The sequence below is a fragment of the Protopterus annectens genome, chromosome 14.part0 (assembly GCF_019279795.1).
Source record: "Protopterus annectens isolate FY-2018-M chromosome 14.part0, PAN1.0, whole genome shotgun sequence".
Taxonomy (NCBI): domain Eukaryota; kingdom Metazoa; phylum Chordata; order Ceratodontiformes; family Protopteridae; genus Protopterus; species Protopterus annectens.
In genome coordinates, this window is record NC_056748.1 from 110190751 (window position 1) to 110202943 (window position 12193).

Sequence of the window (12193 nt, forward strand, 5' to 3'; positions counted from 1 at the left end):
CTAGAAAGTGTGGTGGTCGTGAATGGCCTAAAACTGTTTACAAAGAAACACACACACACACACATACTCACATTCGCCAGTACTGGGATTAGATCCCCTGCTTATCTAGTTATTTATGCTATAGTGTTATACAGTTATTGCATGTGCTACAGAGCTTATAGGGCTGACAAGTGCCCAAAGGTGCTTCTAATGTGAATGACATCATCAGGACTGCTAAAGTAGGGCAGTGGGATGTGTACTGGGAGGGAAAGTCCTCAAGATAATTCAGCTTACAAGCGTGCAAACTCTTGTACACACACACACACACACACACACACACACACACACACACACACACACACACACACACACACACACACACACACTCACACACACCCTTGCCAAAAGTGGAAATAGAACCTCTGCGTATGTAGTTATTTCTACTATAGTGTTACATACTTACTGCATGTGCTACAGAGCTTATAAGGCTACCAAGTGTACAAATATACTTCTAAGGTGACTGACATCAGCAGGACTGCTAACATAGGACAGTGGGAAGTGTTGTGGGTGGGGATGTCCTCAAAATACTTCAGCCCTGGAAACATATACATGTATGCACACAGACTTTTGCCAGAACTGGGAATAGAACTTCTGTCTATCTACTTATTTGTACTATAGTGTTACACAGTTATCACACAATCTACAGAGCTTATAAGGAGGACAAGTGCACATAGGTATTTCTAAGGTGACTGACATCAGCAGGACTGCTAAAGTAGGACACTGGGAAGTGTTGTGGGTGAGGATGTCCTCAAAATACTTCAGCTAACAAACATACACTCTTACACACACTTGTATATAAACATTTGTCAGAACTGGGAATAGAACCCCTGCTTATCTAGTTATTTGGACTATACTGTTACATAGTTATTACATGCACCAATGGAGCTTATAAGGCTGGGGCTGTGGAAATGTACTTCTAAGGGGAATGACATCAGCAGGACTGCTAACGTGGAGCAGTGGGAAGTGTACTGTGTGGGAATAGCCTAAAAATGTTTCACCTTCAAACAAAGAAACAAGCACACACACTCTTACTTACATTTGCCAGGACTGAGATTAGCACCCCTACTTATCCAATTATTTGTGCTGTAGTGTTACACAGTTATTACACATGCTAAAGAGCTTATAGGGCTTACAGCTGTCCAATGGTACTTCTAGTGTGAAAGACAGCAGCAGATCTTGTGAAGTAGGGCAATGGGAAGTGTACTGAGTGGGAACAGCCTCCTAATACTTAAACCTACACACACACACACACACACACACACACACACACACACACACACACACACACACACACACACAGGCAGGTGATGTGATATTATAACCCCTAACTCAGTACTATTACACAATGGAGCTCGCCTTCATGCTGGCGCGTGAAACTGATTACAGCTGGTATGCCACTGTCCATAGCAGGACATCTCTCTATGCCATTCATGGTATCCATGTGTGTGACTCACTCTCTGTGTGTCCCCCTGTCTCTCTGTCTCTCTCTCTCTATCACTGTCTTTCTCTCTCTCTTTCCCATGTCTATGTGTGGGTATGCTTGACATATTATCTGTTGCCCATATATATGTCTGTGTATCAAATGCAACAGATGCAGATATATCACATATGGGCCACCTACAGCTAGCTGAGGGTAATCCTGTCTGATGGGTGTGTGTAGGGACATTTAAGGTGTACATAGCTGTCTGTATGCAAAGACATTTATGCAAAATATAGTTATATAGTCCGGTGTGGGTTTCAACATGGCCTGTGATTCTTTAAGTGTAGGAGCATGCCCAGTATGACCTTCTATAGTGAGAGTGGGACTCCATTCCAGAGATAGTTGTACTCCAGTGCAGGTTTTGTGTGCTACAGCCATACATCTCAAAAGTAAATAGGACTTTCCTAGAGGTACTGAGTTTGTTTTAGCAGACATTTTCTAACATATCTGAAATCTGACACTGCAATATATTGTGTCATTACCTAGTGACAGACATCCTAAGATCATTGCAGTGCTTTACCAGAAGAAACTATACAACAGAAGGAAGAAACTGTTGCAGAAAAGAGGAAAATCCCAGGATGCAAAAAAAACCCTTACCAGCCTCAGTAAGAAGCTGAGATCCCTCATAAAATCCTCCAAAGCTAAATATGAATATAAAATTGCCAAAGATTCCACAGACAACCACAAGGCATTCTATAGTTATGTCAAGAATCCAAATGGCAATGCTCAGATCTGCTCTGAGCTATAACAGAATGGCATTAAATTTACTGATACCAAGAATATTGCCAATATCCTGGCAGATCAATTTAGTACTAAATTCACCCCCTTCTCACTCTCTAAAGGGCCCATCTCAATACTAAAAGATTGCCAAATTCCAATAATTACGGCCACACTGGTTGGAACTGCACTCTCCAAAGCTAAGAATACAGCATCCATGGGACCAGATGACATCCCGGGCTTTGTACTACATGAACTACAAAATGAACTGGCACCTCACCTAAGTGTCATGTTTAATCATGGCATCACCTCAGGCTTCATGCCCACTTAGTGGCGCACAGCTACAGTTATCCCACTCCACAAGGCGGAATCCACCTTGGATCCCGGAAACTACTGTCCCATCAGTCTGATGAGCCTGATCTGCAAGGACATGGAATGCATTATCCTGGAACTTATAAACAAAGACATTGGCAACCTTACAACATAGGACCTCACCCAGTTTGGGTTTGTGAAGAGCCAGTCTTGTCTCCTGAAACTGATTGACTTCTTTGAATCAATCTCCAGAGCTGTGGACAAGGGTAAGGTGGTCCACACAGCCTATATGGACCTCACCAAGGCCTTCAACACCATCCCCAACTCTGGAATCATAGATAAACTTACTAAGCTGGGCATAAATCTCTACATCACTCAATGGGTTGCTAACTGGTTTACTGACAGAACCCAGACTGTAAAAGTAGCCGACTCCAACTCCAGACAAGTGACAAGTGGAGTACCTCAGGGTTCAGTCCTGGGACTGCTGTTGTTTGGCATCTACTTTTCTGAAGTACAGGCCAACACTGAGGGACTCTGGCAAACAAAGTTCACAGATGACTGCAAACTGGGAGCCATTATTGAATCCCCAAATGATGTGGATATTCTACAAAAGGGCCTTACAAAAACAGATGCTTGGTGCCAGAGCCATGGGCTCAAACTTAATGCCAAGAAATGTATAGTTATCCCCTTTGGGAAAAACATGTATCCATGAATTACCACATAGGTAGCAGTACACTAAACACTGAAAGTGTGATGAGAGACATAGGGACACAGGTAGACAGTGGTCTCACCTTCGATAACCACATCACCAGAACAGTCAGGAAATCCTTCTATGTGGCACACCTCATCACTAAGGGCTTTTCATCCAGAAAAAAGGAGGACATTGTCCCACTGTACTCATCCCTCCTCAGACCCATTATAGAGTACAACATCCTGTTTGATATGTTCCTCACAAGACATCTGCAACAGCTGAAAAGGCTACAGAAATACCTCACTAAAAGAATCACAGGCCTAAAGCAGTTGGCCTATGCTGACTGTATAAAAAACTCCATCTATACTCTGTGGCATTTCATCTACTCAGAGGCAAACTCTGCTTAACATACAAGGCCATGTCAAACTCTGAGCTATTGGACATGCTCCTCTTAAAGAAATTCCAATCCCTCAGAGCCACACACTCCAGGGATCTAAACCTTGTCATCACAATGAACAAAACATGGTGGAGGAATAGGTTCCTGATCCAGAGACTCACCATACTCTGGAATAGACTGCTCATACATGTCAAGCAGAGTACCTCCTTGGCCCTCTTCAAAAGGAACCATGAAGATTGATTGGGAGATAGGAAATTCACCCTGGGGATCATGTCAGTTGCCCTGATAGACAGGGGTCCAGGGAAGTAATATTGTGGGAAGAAATATCCAGAGAATTGTTATGGCTAAGCTTGTATAGGCCCTAGTGCCAATAGCATAGTACCAGCCTATGAACCTATGAACCTAATACAAGATGTATGATGCACAGACCAATATTATGAGTCTGACTAGATACATTCTTGCCCAAAAAGGTCAGTTGAGAGGTGTGGCTACAGCCAGTTCATCATGAAGCTGTGTAAACAGTCCAGCAACTTGGTGATATACAGGCTGGGGATCTCCTGCTTGTGTAGCATTCTTCTTACCTGAAAAGTCATATCCTGGTGTGGTCATACCTCTCAACTGTACATTTTTTGGCAGATTGTCCAGGTGTTTCTCTAGAAGTTTCGACCAGTCTACATAGACTTGTTTTTTATGGCAGGTTAGTTGCATATAATTGAAGACTGCTGTTACAAAATAATGACAGACATTAGTGTTTCAGACTTCATAACCTTCAGACAACTGCTTATTCTGCCAACTTTCTCGGTATGTAAGGGCAATGTTTACAACACGTGCCTATCATTGTACCTTTGTCCCACTTTTATTTATGACCTTGTCCAGATGTCTTGCTGTCAGAGGTTGTGAGGGATGGGTGTGTGTACAGAGTGCATTCTACTATGCAGAAATGTCCATTATATGTGCATCATATTCCACATAGCACTGTGATGTCCAGGTATGTTAGTGGCATAGCAATACAGAGTAATGTGGAGAACCACTGACAGGCAGTTGTGTACAGGATGATAGGTTGCTATGACATTAGTAGGTTATTCACCCTGAAGCCCTTATAATCCACACAGATGACAGTGTAGCCCATGTTGCAACATGTCAGCACACAGAGCCCCTGTCCAGCAGAGACACAGGTAGGATCACAGGACTGTATTTTGTGTTTCCTGTGCATTTATACAGAGAGCAGATCACTAGGGGCATTGAGGCACTTGGCTTGCTGTTAACAGGGAGTGTATTTCACAGGTGGGGGGTATGTGGTACATGCATCTGTCAGACCAGCAAGCCATACTGATATCACAAGTTGAGGCTGCACCTACAGGTTGATGGAGTGGGCCTTGAGTTCCAGATGTGCAACAGTCCCATCAAGGCAGGGTCTGGATTGCTTTGTATGCCACACAGGGTCACCTCAGCAGAGTCTGTATGGAATGGGGTAGAGTGACAGTGCTGTTAGCCTATCTGTGTACGTAGATGTTTGGGGTTTGTGGTAAGCCCTTAGTGTTTGCAAGACCATGGTGTGTGGATTCTACAGGGTCTGTGGTGTGTAGGTTTGTGGACGTCTCATGTGATTTTGCCTCTCAGGTGTCCATTGTTTGGGTTTTGTTTTGTTGCAGACCTCAACTTAGATGGGTGTGTGTTGTGTATTTGCAGGTGATGTTTACTGACTCCTTACACTACATGGCACCTATGTTCCTGCACAATCTGTTCTGGTGTACACATTCTCCATTTGTCTGGCCAGTGGTTGCCCTTCCCCTTATGTGTGTCTCTTTGTCCTTCTGTAGTCCAGTCACAGGCTTTGGCCACAGTGGCTGCTGCTATGTATTTGTAATTCTGATGCAGGGGGGGTACATGCTGTTACATCGCACACAGGGTTATGGACTTCACACCTCTGAGTGTACCTATTTAGCACGTTGTCCATCATTGCACCACTCAATTTGCTGTAGTCCTTAGGCGGTTTGTGTTGCTATATGTTATTATGAGGCTACATGTAGGCATAGCTGTCATACTGTCACAGACTGACATCTGGACAAGCACAAATTTGACAGACAAAGGCCCACACATGGGGACAGGGTATTAATAATGCTCTACCAAACATAGTTGGGAGACTGGTTTGGTAAGAGCATGTCTGCTTCCCCACTGTCTGCCATTGGTATTTTGACATGACCCTTTCTTAGTTTGCAAATAGTTGGCAGGCAAATGCAATGTTAGGACAAGCAGAACAAATATACAAGGCATACTTGTGCTCCTTCTGTGACAACCTGTGTCATTCCAGGGCTATGGCTGTTGGCCAGTGACATATTGTCAGTGCTGACACAGAAAGGTGGCAGCCTTTTAAACACTGGCAATGCACTGACCTTCAGGTACTTGCTGTCTTACTAGACACCATCATAGGTGCTGGAAGCTGATGAAGACTGGTGGGGGTGGAGGATAAGAGAGGCACTTAGTGATTTAAAAATGGCAAATTTTTTAAAGGTATTTACTACCATTATAGGAGCATTGGCATGATGCAAACTTAGTTTCATAAATGATAATTGCACATACATTTCTTACAGAATTAAAAATTAAGCTAACCTGTATTGATATGAGCTGGTATGTGTTAAAGAAGCACTGGCAGTACTGTTAATTCAAGCAGGCCATTCTGAAGTATGTTACTCTTTTCTGTACAGCTTATCAGTGGAGAGGAATTAGCTGACAAAAGTACTTGATGCAGTACTTGACCTGCATAGTGACAACTGCAGTATCTTTGAAAGCAGGGATGCAATGTATCTATTTCTGAGCATAGTACTGACAACATAACATACACTTTATATTGTGCAGCTATAAATATGCAAGTTATAGTACTGCTAAAGCTTGTGTTTTTCCTACTTCATAATAAAGTTTACAGTGGGCTGCCAGCACTGTAGTCAGAAATAGACAAAGTCCAATCTTATATTTTACTTGGCATGCAGTAACAAAAGTGGGGGGAAATTCTGTGTTTTTAAGTTTGGAGTCTAAGAAGCAGTAATGGAATAAAACACAATGCAAGCTTGTATACAAGTCAGCCATCATATATTGAGGTAAAAAGTTTTTAGCAGAGCTGCAAATCTTTTGGTAGGATAATATTACATCATATAGGCTAGAAATGCAAATAAGAGGATTACATCTATGTATCACTTACCTGAAGAACTGCAAGGCGAGTACTCCACTTATTACATCAGGTTGGATTATACAGCTGCCAGTAATGGACTTCACAACATAGTATTGTATCACCTCAGAAGTTCAACACTGATTCGTTCATACAGAATTCCCAGCACTAAATGAAAGCAGTGATTAGCATAGGTTCATAGGTTCATAGGTAAGTACTAGGCTATCTGCCTGAGGGCATCTATTAGCCTAGCCAGAATGTATTGGCTTTCGCCACCCCCTTAGATTAGTTCTCTGTGCCTCTGTCCAGCAGAGCCATTAGTTCCCTGTGACTCTGTCCAGCAGAGCCACTGCAGTGATCCTCGGTGTAAATTTTCTGTTTCCCATCCACTCGTCAAGGTTTCTCTTGAAGAGTGTTAGTGAGGGGCTCTGCCTAATGTAGATTAGAATCCTGTTCCAAAGCATAGGGAGTCTCTGGGACAGGAATCTATCCCTCCAGCATGTCCTATTTATCATTGTGGTGAGGTTTAGATCACTAGAGCGTGTGGCTCTTGGGGATTTGTTTTATTTTTAGGTGGAGCATGTCCATCAATTCTGGGTTGGACATGGCCTTGTATGTCAGGCAGAGATCACCTCTGAGTAAGTGGTATGCAACTGCATACAGCTGGAGTTTCTTCAGTCAGGCTGCATACAGCATCTGTTTGAGACCAGTAATCCTCTTGGTGAGGTACTTCTGTGGTCTTTCCAGCTGTTGCAGGTGCCTTGTATGGTACATCCTAAATGGAGCATTGTACTCTATGATGGGTCTGATGAGTGATGAGTAGAGGGGCACAATAACCTCTTTTGTTCTAGATGTGAACCCTTTTGTGATTAGGTGGGCCACATAGAAGGATTTTCTAACCACATTGGCAATATGGTTATCAAAGGAGAGATTACTATCTACTTGGGTCCCCAGACCCCTTATTACATTTTCTGTATTTAGGGGACTACCATGTATGTGGTAGTTTGCGAGTACTTTGTTTTTTCCAAAGGGGATGACTATGCACTTTTTGGCATTTGCTTGAGGCCATGATTTTGACACCAGGTATCTGTCTCAGTGAGACCCTTCTAGAGGATGTCTATATAAGATGGAGAGTCAGTTATGGCCCCCAGTTTGCAGTCGTCTGTGAACTTGGTCAGCCATAGTCCTACTGTGCTTGCCTATCCCTCTAAGAAGTATATACTGAACAGGAGGGGTCCCAGGATTGAGCCCTGGGGGACGCCACTTGTAACCAGTTTAGAGTTGGACCTAGTGCCTGCAACTTTCACCATGTGGGTTCTATCTGTGAGCCAATTGGCAACCCATCTCATGATGTAGGGGTTTATGTTCAGGCTGGTGAACTGGTCTATAATACCAGAATGGGGAATGGTGTCGAAAGCCTTTGCAAGGTCTAAGTAGGCTTTGTGAATCTCCTTTCCCTCGTCCAAAGCCTTGGTAACTGTCTCAAAGAAGTCCACCAGGTTTAGGAGGCAAGATCTGCACTTAAAGCCAAACTGGGTAGGGTCCAATGTTTGGAGGTTCCCAATGTCTCTGTTAATGAGTTCCATGATGATGCGCTCCATAGCCTTGCAGATCAGGCTAGTCAGGCTTATAGGGCGATAATTCCCAGGTAACTAGATAGTAGACATTCAGGGCAGTCAAATTCTATATACTAAATGTAGCAGCTTTTTCAATGCAAAGTGACATCATATTGAAATACTTTTCAGTGAATGTGCTTCTGAATCTGCACCCACCTTTTCCATGCCATACATCCTGACCAAATCTTACTATAGCACAATTAAACTATGGAAATAACAAGCTATGCAGAAAACCTATTAAGGTATACTTATATATTCTTTGTTAAGTAGGTAAGGGGAGTGGTTCAAACAACTCTTTTTAACTATGACCTGAGCTCACACAGTGTAATAAAATGGTAGACAATGAAATATCATAACAAACTAAGAGTAAAAAAGGCATAAAAGACTAAACACTGCAAAACTGTATGAAAATGTAGGCTACAAAACAGGGACTGTATTATGGTGTAAATTAAATTACTGTATCAAGGGCGATTTGCATACTGAAAGAAAGTAACGGTTGTTTACAGGCTATTTACAATTTACAGTGAGTCAAACAATGTACCCAAGTGAAACTGTTTAAAACATTATACCCAAGTGAAGGTATTTAAATACAATTTTCAGCAAGTCAAACAGTACTGTATCTAGCACTTTTAAAATTAGTGGCTCTCCAGTGAGACAGCTAAAGCTTACCCTCAAAACAATACATAGCTGTGCACAGAGCTCATTGTAAATGGTGCTACCTATATGGAGGCTGAAGATACAGCAAGTCTACTGGCCAACAAATTCAGCTGCTGCTTTACCCTTCTCTTCCCCTCAACCTTCCCTCAGGAAATATCATCAAATATAACTCTTCCTGCTCTCAGTAGGGAACAGGTCCTTAATGCTCTCTCAAAGGCCAAGAACACTGAATCATTGGGCCCAGACAATATCCCAAGATGCCTTCTAAACAGTGTGAAACATGACCTATCAGACACTCAGGAATTGATATTTAACTATAGCCTCCAAACAGACTTCATGCCTCATAAATGGAGGAAGAACAGCAACAGTCATCCCTCAGCACAAAGGTGAGACATCTATAGACCATGGAAACTACAGACACAAATTTTATTAGTCTTATATGCAAAACCATGAAAAGAATTATCATGGAAATGATCAGTAATGATATAGTAAACCTCCAGACAATGGACTCAACCCAGTTTGGTTTCATCAAGATCAGGTTATGTCAACTCAAGTGCTGGAGTTCTTTGAAAAGGGCTGACACAGGCAAACAACTAGTGTCAGAGCCATGGATGAACACTAAATGCCAAGAAATAGATAAAAGTATCCTTTGGAAAGTCATCCACTCCTGCTATCATTTTGACACACCCCTTAGAGTTGACCCAGTACTCTGGGACTTAGGGACAATCATAGACAGTAATATAGCCTTTGACCATCACATGTCTACAGTAATGAGGAAATCAGTCAAAATAGCACTACATGTTAATTTGTGTAACGTGCTGCACAATGTGCTCATTCAGTTGTTCCAGGAAGATGAAATGTATGTGTTAGCACTGAACTAAAACAGGTTACTTTACAACTTCCCAACAAGTGAAGTCTCTGTTCATTTCTCTGCACAAACTCCTTCACAATTTCTGTACACTTCAGCTTATCAGTCCTTTCTTTGTGGATTTGCAGAAGCATCAGATGATTGTACCATTTCTCTGTCATAGTAGATTTTAAAATATGATTTTATTCTGCGTTGGGTAGAAAATGTCCTTTCCTCAGTTGCTGTACTCATTGGTACAAAGAGGTCAGTTTGCAGTAGCTTTACTACTTCAGTGTACAGCATTTGCTGTTGGCAGTCCTTGTCCAACAAAGCATCAATTATAGTGTCAGTAGACTGCAAAGTTGTCATCTCTGAGAACATCTGCTGTATAAGTCCTGGGAGCAGCTGCAGCTGTGCAGTCAAACTATCAATGTTTGTCTTCACCTCCATACATTCTCTCAGCTTGATGTTGAATAGCAAATGAAGTGCTATTGGCTGCTTGAAGTAGCATATTCTCCATCGAAGACAGTAAGAGGTGTATGTCTCCTGATCAAAATGACGGTTGAGTTCAGAAAGGCATGCATCGATACACTCAAAGTACATTTGACGGTACTAGTCTTTAGCAGAATCATGGTGATGATGAGATGCAGTAGCATCCTGTAACCTTGGGCCTGTGTCTTTCTAGGAAACTTTGGTTCTTAAACAATCTGTATTTCCTGAGCTCTATCCTTGATGGTGTCAAACACTTGATCAAAGTTAGTACATTGTCTTTGCAAGTTTAACTTGAGGTTATTTATACTAATTATTTTAGTTTGCACCATCAGTATTTTTGCTTGTAACATACTTGCTACTTGTTCCGATACTCTAAATATGTTATAGGAAACAATAAGTCCAAAGTATGTTCTAAACTTGGTCATCATCATTAACAACCCTCTGGCTTTACTTTGTACATGATAAATCCTGTCATGTTGAAGATCTTGTAAAGTGCCATACAGTCTTTTATAGTTGGCTAAAATACCCTTAATGCTCTTTGCTCTAGCTGCCCATCTTGTTGGACAAAGTAAATGCAGTCCTATCATACTATATGGAGAATCATCTCCTGATGTTATGCTTTCAAAATGAGCTATTCTCCGAGGTGATGCAGGAATGAGTACAGTTGCATCTTGATCAAAAGGAGAGGGCATCCTGAATAGCAAAGCTAGTTTTTGCACAGTTTTGCAACAGCAAGTCTAAGCAATGATTTGCACAGTGGAAATTTAGAGCAAGTGGATTCTCTTTTCTAATTCTAATAGCAGTTCCAGAAATGCATCCACTCACTTTGGCTGCTCCATCATATGGTTGTCCTATTAAGTTTTTCAGTGACAAATTACACCTTAATAAAACATATTTCAGTGAGTTTGTGATTCTGCATCTGTCTTTTCCATTTTATACATTCCAGTAAACTCTCCCTGTATAGTGAACTCTGGAAGTGACACCCATTGGACACATGCAGTCATCTGTTCATGCTGACTTATGTCTTGAGATGTCCTGAGATTCATCTGCTATTAAGGAATAAAACTTAGATTTGCACCTTAATTCATGTAAATAAATTCTGTAGAAGCTGATGAGCCATGATATCCATGACTTCATTCACAACATCTGAACTCTGATATTGTCCTTCCTGCACCCACTTCATCAGCTCTTATACATCTTCTGCTCTTGTCAGCATCAACTGTCGCAAATTGCTGGGCTGTTCTTCTTTTCCATGAATAGCTAGTCCTTGACTTACTAAAAGTTTTACTGATGCCACCTGCTTGTGGAACAGTGTACACTTCTTCAGTTGTACCTGGGAATGTTGCCGTTAAACTTGAGCAGCAGTTAATTCTGCTGTTTTTGAAAGCACTGTACTTCTCAACAGCTTCATGGTGGAATGAGGTCAGTTGATGTTTGTTACATTTTTTGATTGCTTTCTTCCAGTCAGTGAATCCACTCAAACAGAATGTAGGCTAACCACAGTGAAAAGATGAAAGGAGTTTTCTTGTCACTGCACCACGGCAGTGATAACAATATACACATCCTTTGGACTGGCAGTAGGTTAACCAAGAGAAAGATGAAAACCATTGTGGTCGACAACTTCTGCATTCAGTTTTTGATTTACTTCTCACAACAGTTAGCTTAATACGCGTTTCTTTTACATTTCCTGGTTGGAAAACCTCATCAATATTGCTGTAACAAACTGAAATGCATCCTAGAAAACAGGAAGGATCAGTAGTCATATATGCTGGCTCAAATGGA